General features: G+C 44.6%; 1 long non-coding RNA gene across 1 annotated transcript; it reads left to right on the top strand.

The window, feature by feature from the left end:
- Nucleotides 1–2717: 2717 nt before the first annotated feature.
- LOC132210633 (uncharacterized) lies at nucleotides 2718–5150 on the top strand. Its single transcript, XR_009446776.1, has 3 exons — nucleotides 2718–2806; nucleotides 2909–3007; nucleotides 5061–5150. It is a non-coding gene; the product is annotated as an uncharacterized LOC132210633 (long non-coding RNA).
- The last annotated feature ends 2056 nt before the right edge of the window (nucleotides 5151–7206 follow it).

Below are 7206 nucleotides of genomic sequence, written 5' to 3'. Positions count from 1 at the left end.
TGAGGAACCCCTACAGAGAGCGGCACGGTGGCTCAGTGGTTAGCGCTGCAACCTCACAGTGCCAGGGGCCCACGTTCAATTCCAGCCTCAGGCGACTGTCTGTGTGGAGTTTGCACATTCTTCCTGCGTCTGCGTGGGTTTCCTCCGGGTGCTCCGGTTTCCTCCCACAGCCCAAAGATGTGCAGGCTAGGTGGGTCAGCCATACTAAATTGCCCGTAGTGTTCAGGGGTGTGTGGGTTATGGGGGATGGGTCCGGGTGGGATGCTTCAATGGGCAGTGTGGACTTGTTGGGCCAAAGGGCCTGTTTCCACACTATAGGGAATCTAATCTAACACATGATCAGATGTCCTGGACCTGAGACATTTGACCTCCATCTCGCCTTGTGAGAGATTTGATTCTAACCAGCTGAGAATTTGCCCCTGGATTCCCATTGATTCTAGTTTGCCACACGTAGTTGAATGCAGCCTTGGTATCAATGACTGTCACTCACCTCTGGAATTCAGCTCTTTCGTCCAGTTTGAGCCAAGACTGTAATGAGGAAAGGAGCTGCGTGGCGCTGTCAGAATCCAAGCTGGACGTCTCTGAGCAGGTGCTGCTTTCTAGCACTGTTAATGACATCTTCCATCACTTTACTGATGATCAAAAGGAGGTGTATGGGCCGGTAATTGGCTGGTTTGGATTTAATCTTCTTTTTGTGTACACGACCTACTTGGGCAATTTTCCACGTTGCTGGGTAGATACCAGTGTTATAACTGTACTGGAACCGCTTGGCTCGGGCAGCGGCAAGTTCTGGAGCACAAGTCTTCAGTACTGTTGCTGAAATGTTGTCAGGGCCCGTAGACTTTGCAGTATCCAGTGTGTCCAACCATTTCTTGATATCACATGGAGTGAATCGAATTGGCTGAAGACTGGTATCTGTAATGCTGGGGACCACTGGAAGAGGTCGAGATTGATCATCCACTTGGCATTTCTGGCTGAAGATTGCTGCGAATGCTTCAACCTTATCTTTTGCACTGATGTGCTGGGCTCTTCCATCATTGAGGATTAGGATATTTGTGGAGCCTCCTCCTCCACGGTCTTGTTTAATTGTCCACCACCATTTGCAACAGGATGTGGGGGGACTGCAGAGCTTAGATCTGATCGGTTGGCTGTGGGATTGCTTAGCTCTGTCTATCACTTGCTGTTTTCACTGTTTGGTGTGCTAGTAATCCTGTTTGGTGGCTTCACCAGGTTGGCATTTCACCTTCAGGTATGCCTGGTGCTGCTCCTGGCATGCCCTCCTGCACTCTCCATTGAACCAGGGTTGATGCTCTGGCTTGATGTTAATGGTTCAATGGCAGATATGCCGGGCCATGAGGTTACAGATTGTGCTGGAGTATAATTCTGCTGCTGTTGATGGCCCACAGTGCTTCATGGATGCCCAGTCTTGAGTTGGCAGATCTATACAAAGTCTGCCCCATTTAGCACTGTGATAGTGCCACACAACACGATGGAGGTTGTTCTCAATTGGAAGGCAGAGCCTTGTCTCCACAAGGACTGCGAGGTGGTCACTCTTCCTGATTCTGTCATGGATAGATAGAGCCGCAGCTGGCAGATTGGTAAGGATGAGGTCATAGAACATAGAACAGTACAGTGCAGAACAGGCCCTTCAGCCCTCGATGTTGCGCTGACCTGTGAACTAATCTAAGCCCATCCCCCTACACTATCCCATCATCATCCATATGCTTATCCAAGGACTGTTTAAATGCCCCTAATGTGGCTGAGTTAACTACATTGGTAGGCAGGGCATTCCACGCCCTTACCACTCCCTGAGTAAAGAACCTGCCTCTGACATCCGTCTTAAATCTATCACCCCTCAGTTTGTAGCCATGCCCCCTTGTACAAGCTGATTTCATCATCCTTGGAAAAAGACTCTCATAGTTCACCCTATCTAATCCTCTGATCATCTTGTATGTGTCTATTAAATCCCCTCTTAGCCTCCTTCTCTCCAATGAGAACAGACCCAAGTCCCTCAGCCTTTTTTCATAGGGCCTGCGCTCCAGACCAGGCAACATCCTGGTAAATCTCCTCTGCACCTTTTCCAATGCGTCCACATCCTTCCTGTAATGGGGCGACCAGAACTGTATGCAATATTCCAAATGAGGCCACACCAGCGTTTTGTACAGTTAAAGTTTTGTACAGTCAAGTATGTTGTTCCCTCTTGTTGGTTCCCTCACCACCTGCCGCAGACCCAGTCGAGCAGCTATGTTCTTTAGGACCCGACCAGCTCGCTCAGTCGTACTGTTGCCGAGCTACTCTTGCTGGTCTTTGTATCTGAATCTTTTTGCCTGGATTCCTGACTTTGCCCAAATAGCAGCTCCAAGCCCCAAAACTGAAACTTTGAGTGCTTCTTTGTCTTTGTGTTCATGGCGTTACTGAATGACTTTTCCTGAGAAATCTTAATTTTTGCATCTTTTATGGAGCATGTAACCCGCCTTTTGGCTCTGTCAGAATAATCATAGCAACCAGGAGAAAACAAACCATACCGCTGAATGTCTTGAAAATCAACTGAGCAGACTTTTAAAAAAGGCAACTGTCAGTCATGCACAATTGGAGCCATTCACAAAGTCAGAGTAGCTAATCATGCAAATAATGTGTTATACTGGCTCTCGAGACTGTTGCTAGGGAGATGTAACAAAATAAACACTTCACAGCGAAGCTAATAATGTGCAGGTGTCTTTATTAAAAGTGGAGGTACTGCCTCTGATTTAAAGCGGCACCAACCGACAAACAGAAGACAGACCTCCATTAACCACTGTTTAAAAAGGTGAAGTCTCCGTTTGTCTGTTGCTGGTTGTGGGATCATGCTGTTCTCGGATTTTCGACTGTACTGTGCTAGAAATTTCACTTTTTCAAAATTCATTCACAGAACGATGGCATCAGTGGCTTGGCTAGCATTTATGCTCAGCGGGTGATTAAGAATCAACCACATTGCTGTGGGTCTGGAGTCACATGTAGGCCAGACCAGGTAAGGATTGCTGTTTCCTTCCCTAAAGGGCACAAGTGAACCAGGTGGGTTTTTCCAACAATCGACTATTATCATCATTACACTCTTAATTCCAGATACTTAAATTGAATTCAAATTCCCCCATCTGCTGTGACAGGATTTGAGTGCAGGTCCCCAAATCACTACCTGGGTCTTTGGGTTCACAGTCCAGAGATAAGACCATGAGACCATCACCTTCTTCACTTTAGAGGTACTTACCATATTGGCACCTTCCACTTCCTCTGGCAGTACATTCCACGTACAAACCATCCTCTGTGTAAAATAAGCTGCCGCACAGGTGCCTTTTAAATCTTTCCTCTCTTATCTTAAACCTACGTTCTCTAGTTTTGAATTCCCTACACTGGGGAATGGACCTTGCCTATTCATCTTATCTGTGCCCCTCATTCTTTTACAAACCTTATAAAGTCATCCCTCAACCTCCTATGCTCCAGGGTAAAAAATGTCCCAGACTATCCAACCTCTCCTTATAACTTAAACCCTCCGGCCCAGGCAACGTCCTTATAAATTTTTTTGGTGTCCCGTCCAGTTTGGTAATATTCTGTAGCATTGAGGCCAGAATTGTACAAGATCAGAAGTCACATGACACCAGTTATTGTCCAACAGAAATAGTAGGGTCTAGGCCCGAAATGTCGGCTTTCCTGCTCCTCTGATGCTGTATGGCCTGCTGTGTTCATCCAGCTCTATACCTTGTTATCTCTATTGCCCAACAGGTTTATTTGAGATAATGAAACGTGAGGCTGGATGAACACAGCAGGCCCAGCAGCATCTCAGGAGCACAAAAGCTGACGTTTCGGGCCTAGACCCTTCATCAGCTTTATTTGAAGTCACCAGGTTTGTGGAGCACTGCTCCTTCATCAGGTGATGTTCAACGCATCTCCACATCAGAATTATATGTAGGACTCTAAAAGTAGCTTCACCAATGTCTCATTTCATTTATGAAGACATTGTTTAAAACATTAACCATTCTGTTCTCTCCACACAAGCAGATAGATCTACTTAATAATTCTAACTTTTCCTTTTGGATTACTTCTCTTCTTCTCAAGTTCTTGCATTTGTCTTTAATTGGACCTATCCAGATCACAATATCACAGAATTGTTATGATACCAAAGGAGGACATTCAGCCTATTGTTAACTGAAGAAATTAGCAGGAACAGTTTCTAACACTAAACCAGGTACACAGTTGATAACCTATATAATTGTCCTTATTGTCAGTCTGGTAAAATTTAGGACCAACAGAGTCATGAGACCAAAGAGGAACTGATGCAGCATTCCAGCCTCAGGTGTAGCTACCTCTAGTCAAAGTAGAGAAAATTATTATTAACAACTAATTTCTTGACTTTTCACCCTATTCCTGCTCACAATTTCTATCCAGTTAATCATCCAATACCCTCTTGAGTGCCTCCACCAGATTTCCAGTCAGTGTACCCCAATCTCCAAAAAGATCTTAAACGTCAATTTCTGTTTTGCCAATTGATCTTGTGGTCTTTGGCCCTACTCTCCATCTTCTTTAATGCCCTTTTGCAGGTCTACCTTACCTATACCCTCTGGTATAACATGATGAGGATATCAACTTCTGTCCTTCCTCTTTCTTGGCACAGAACATTTCACATTGGGATCAGGAATTGAGATTTTAGGATTGGGCCACATGGAGGAAACTAATGGCCTTCTTTCTATTGACATGCTCAACAGCTTCAAAGGGCTCATTCTGGGCTGCTTTACAGGGAAAAATGAGCCAATGGAAGGTGTGTGGTACAAATTCACTGGAATAATACTGGGAATACATACAGTTCAATGTTTGATTGAATCCTTTGAATTTTGAGAGGAATTGGAACATTAGATGAAGAGAAGTTAAGTCCACTGGTGGGGTTAATGTCGGTGAGGTAGACATAACCCAAAAGTCAGAGCTTCATCATTCAGGAGAGATGCTAGAAACAAAGTTTTGGCAAATATCTGTAATTCGGGTTGTGGGTGAGGTTGTTGACTTGCTCACTGAGTTGGCTTATTGTCATTCAGACAATTCATCACCACGCTAGGTGAAATCATCAGTGGGGCCTCCGATGAAGTGATGTAACTCTACTCCGCTTGGAATTTATACTGTCTGGTCCGTTATGGTGAGTACTGTCATTTCCGATTTTTGTTCTGTATGGGTTTGTATGTGGGATCCAATTCTATGTGTTTGATGATTGCATTACGGGTGGAGAACCATGCCCCTAGGAACTCCTGTGTGTGTCTATGTTTGGCTTGTCCCACTATGGTTACCTTGCCCCACTTAAACTGATGACCTTTATTGTCTGAGTGTACTGATATTGAGGAGAATTCACCGTGCTGTTTTGCTGCTAGCTGATGTTTGTGTATTCTGATGGCTAGTTTCCTTCCTGTCTGTCCCATGTAATGTTTGTGCCAGTCATTGCAGGGTGTCTTGTAAAGCACATTGGCTCTGCATGTTGTGGGAATGTGATCTTTAATCCTTGTAAGTGTTTGTTGTAGGGCAGCTGTGGGCTTGGGGGCCACTATGATCCCTAGTGGTCTTAGGAGTCTTGTTGTCAGTTCCATATGTTCTTAATGTAGGACAATGTGCTCAATGTGTTAGGGCGTACTGTGTCCTCTTGTTGTTGTCTGTTTAGTACGCATCTGTGGATATGGGATATCCAGTTATAACAAGGATTTTGTCTAAGTGTTGTTCCTGTCTCCAGCGTAGTGCTGGTGTGTTGGAGTGTGTCCTGGCCCATTTAAATAGTGTCCTAATGCAGCTTTTTTGGGGGATGTTGAGGATTTGATCAGTATGGGTTGTTTCCTATATACTGAGTTTAGGGATTTCCCATTGGCCCATGTGTGTAACTTTAACATCCAGAAACGGAAGTTGATTGTTGTTTTCTTCTTCCCGAGTGAATTTAATTCCTGTGAATACGCTGTTGATGAGGTGGTGGGTCTCTTCTAATTGGCTGTGTTTAATAACGACAAATGCGTTGTCTGCATCCTGGATTCGCAGTTTAGGTTGAATGTAGGGAAGGGTGGTGTGTTCTAGTCTTTGCATGACTGCTTCTGCAATGAGCCCTGAGATGGGTGATCCCATTGATCTGTTTGTACACTTGACCATTAAAGACAAACCGTGTGGTGAGGCAGACGTCTAGTAGTTTAAGTGTATTGTCATTGATAATGGAGCTGCTGCTCTGTGTTTCTGGTACCTCTAGTAATGTGGCTACTGTTTTTTAAGCTAGTGGGATGTCAATTGATGTGAATAAAGCTGTGATGTCAAAGGATTCTGTAAGCTAGTTGTTACTGATTTTTATGTTTTTGAGGGTATTGAGGAATTCTTGAGCTGAGCGGATAGAGTGGGATGATCCACTGAATAGGTGTTTCAATCTCTGTTGTACGTCCTTGGCCAGTTTGTGTGAAGGTGTATCAGAGATAATGGGAACTGCAGATGCTGGAGAATCCAAGATAATAAACTGATAATATGCTGCTTGGCCTGCTGTGTTCATCCAGCTTCACACTTTATTATCTTGTGTGAAGATGTGCTTGGTCTGAGAGGGATGTCTGGATTACATACTTAAGTAAGTCCACAGAAGCAGGGAGTGTTCGTGTCCTCTGGTTTCATTCTTATGTAGTCCATCTTGGTTATCTGCCCTCCAATCATTAGTCCCTTCAGTGTCTGGGCGATCCTATTGCCTAGCTGCAGTGTTGGGTGTATCGCCACCTGTTGGTAAGTCATTGTATCTGCAAACAATGCCTGTGCTTTCTTAACGTAGTCTGGTTTGTTCATAATGTCAGTCATTAGTCTTTTGGGTGCTGGTAGGATTATGGTATTCTTGTTTCACATAGACATTTGCAATTCCCACAAAAAAAAACAGCTCAGGGAACAATTTAAAACCTGGGATTGAGAGGTTTCTTTGTGTGTCTCAGGTCTAAGGAACATAGAAATAAAATGTGAACTTTGAATCAAGCTGCATGCCAGCATGATTTCACTGAATGGTGGAATAGGTGTGAGGGGCTGAAGGGCCTGCAGTTGCTCCCCTGAGGGTGGGCTGGTTCCTTAACCACCAGTAAGAAGCCTCGTTGACTGAAATCTTACATTCCTTCAGGGCTGTGCTAACTGGAGAATGTGAAATGTGTAACATAATATCCGAGGTAGGCCATTCAGCCCTTTACACCTGCTTGA

Source organism: Stegostoma tigrinum, chromosome 1 (assembly GCF_030684315.1).
Source record: "Stegostoma tigrinum isolate sSteTig4 chromosome 1, sSteTig4.hap1, whole genome shotgun sequence".
In the NCBI taxonomy this organism is placed as follows: domain Eukaryota; kingdom Metazoa; phylum Chordata; class Chondrichthyes; order Orectolobiformes; family Stegostomatidae; genus Stegostoma; species Stegostoma tigrinum.
Note: the sequence above shows the minus strand (reverse complement) of the source record. Positions and strands in the feature narration are given on the sequence as shown.